Here is a 2870-nt window from a genome sequence, read left to right as displayed (position 1 = left end):
AGGAAATTCCTAATGATTAAAATAATGAAATGAATTACTTCAGAAGTAGCTCCCTCTGAGGGGACAGAGGATAGAAATGGGAACTGATTGCTCAAAGGGAGGTTGGATGATAACTCGCCTGGGATGTTGTGGACTGAGACCTCGTTGCGGCGAGGCAATCCTTTTATACCTCTCCAACTGTTTCATTGTCCCCCTCATTCTAGACGTTCTTCTTCCTTTCCATTCCTCATTAAACCTCTCATCATTCCCCTTGCCCCCACCCTCTCAGCTGAAGACTTTGTCTCATATTTTACTGAAAAATTGAGGCCATTCCCTGAGAGCTCTCCCCTCCTCCATATCTCACAACACCCAGATGTCTTTTCCCAGTATCTTTGGACTTCACCTATCTCACATGACAAGGTGGTCGTTCTGGCCAAGGGAAATTTTACTAATATGCCCAAATTATATCATTTCCTCCCATCTGCTCCAGTAGATTGCCCCCACCATCATACTCATCCTCTCATTTACCTGCACTCTCCTGTTCATTATCTGCTTCCCTACAGCCCCAAGACATATCCACGTCTCCCCCATCCTCAAGAAACCCTCATTGGATCTGTCCATTTTTAAACAATAACGGTCCTGTACTCCTTCCTTTTGTTGCAAAACTCCTTAAGAAAGCCTTCTATAACAGCTGTCTCTTACTTTCTTATTAACTCTCTACAGTCTGGTTGTTGGCCTCATCATGCAACTACAATTGTTTTCTTCCAAAGTTACCAATGAACTCTTAATTGCTAAATCTAAGGATCTTTTCTCAATCCTTCTTGATCTCTCTGTAGCCTCTGGCATTGTCAATCACCCTCTTCTTCATATTTTCTTCTCTCCAGTTTTCATGACAGTACTCTTTTCTGATTTCCCCTTTACCTATATGATGGCTTCTTCTCAGTCTCCTTTTGCTGGATATTCATCCAAGTCACTCCCAATTAACCCTGGGTGTCTTACAGGGCTTGGTACTGGGTACTATTCTCTTTTCTCTCTCTACTGTTTCATTTCGTGAGCTCATCAGCTCCCATGGATTAATTTACCATCTCTGTGCTTATGATTCTCAAATCTACTTATCCAGCCCTAGCCTCTCTGCTGACCTCCAGGCTTGCATCTCCAACTACCTATTGGACATATCAAACTGCATGTCCTCTAGACATCTTAAATTCAACATGTTCAAAACTGAACTCATGATCCCCCTATCCCCAACTCTGCTGCCACTACCAGACTTCCCTTTTACTGTTGATGGCACCACCATCTTCCCAGTAGGCTTGCAATCTATGTGTTGTCCTCAATTCCTCTCTCATTTCCCATATCCCGTCTGTTGCTGAAGCCTGTTGATTTTATCTTTATAACATCTTTTGCCTATAGCCCTCTTCCCTTTTCTGACACTGCCATCACCCTGGTACAGCCCCTTATTACCTCATGCCTGGTCTACTGCAATACTCTGCTGGTTAGTCTCCTTGCCACAAATCTCTCCACACTTGAGTCCATCCTTTATTTAGCTACCAAAGTGATTTTAAAGTATAGACGTGACCATGCCACCCCTTTCAATGAACTCCAGTGATTCCTCCTAGAATTTAAAAACAACAACTCAAAACTGTTGTCCATAGCCCTTCCTAATTAGCACCCTCCCAGTCTTTTCATGGTTTACACCTCAACACATACTCTGTATTCCAATGACATAGACCTCCTTGCTGTTCCTTGAACAAGACACTCCATCTCCTGACTGGGCATTTTCATTGGCTACCCTTCATAGATGGAAGCTTCTCTCTCCTTTTCTGTTTCCTGGCTTCCTTCAAGTCCCTGCTAAAAATTTCACCTCCTATAGGAAAGCCTTTCCCAATTCCCCTCAATTCTACTCCTTCCCTTTGTTGGTAATTTCCAATTTCTCTTGTATATATAGGCTGTTTGTACATGGTTATCTGCTTGTTGTCTCTCTGATTAGACTGGAGGACAAGGACTATCTTTTGCCTTTCTCTGTATCTCCATCACCCAGCACAGTGCCTTGCACATAGCAGGTGACTAATACTTACTGACTATCGAGCCCAAAGACTGGGACCTAAGGGTCCTGACTTCTAGAGTAATGGTCTTCCTGTCAGACTATACTATACTCAAAGCCTGTTGCTTTAGGAATATGAAATAACTTCTATGTTGGTAAAGATTGATATGAAGGAAAGACTGACAGCAAAGAGGAAAAAAAAAACCTCTTGAGGACTAAAAGAACAATTCATATTTCAATTCAACAGATGTTAAATTCCTAATGGAGGAAAGCTATTGTTAGATTCGGGGTTAAAAAGATAAAAAGTCCCTGCTTTCAAGAAGCTTCTGGTCTGCTGTTCTATTTCCAAAAGTGAAAAAAATAAAAACAAACTCTGAAGCACCTCAAAACATTAACAACAGAAAAAGATACTTCTGGTGTAGGAATTAAAACTTGTTCTAGGATTAGGGATGGGCCAAGTTTAAATGAGCATTTGAAAGAAATGAAATTGTGTTACCTATGCTTTGGTTTCTGTAAGAATACTAACCCAAGAAACTTGTAAGACTTCAATCTAGGTGTAATAAATTAATGAGACCTATATTCTTTGAGATCTTTCTTCACAAAAAGGAGGTGGGTAGGGCCCAAAGGCTCTAGAATCAATTGCAGTTGAGAAACAATGCATTATCTCACCAAGAAATTGACACACCCTTCAACTAAAATGTTAATCCCTTATCCAATTTGGGGTGTGAATGGAACGTCAAGGTAAAAAGTTTAACTCTTTTAGGACCCTTATCTGTTTAATCCTACACATATAATCAACCATTCCCCCCCCCTCCCCACCCCCAACAGAAACTAGAGAAGGTGGGAAAAA

The sequence above is a fragment of the Vombatus ursinus genome, unplaced genomic scaffold, assembly GCF_900497805.2.
Source record: "Vombatus ursinus unplaced genomic scaffold, bare-nosed wombat genome assembly UNPS02014822.1, whole genome shotgun sequence".
Classification (NCBI taxonomy): domain Eukaryota; kingdom Metazoa; phylum Chordata; class Mammalia; order Diprotodontia; family Vombatidae; genus Vombatus; species Vombatus ursinus.
This window is presented reverse-complemented; position numbering follows the sequence as displayed.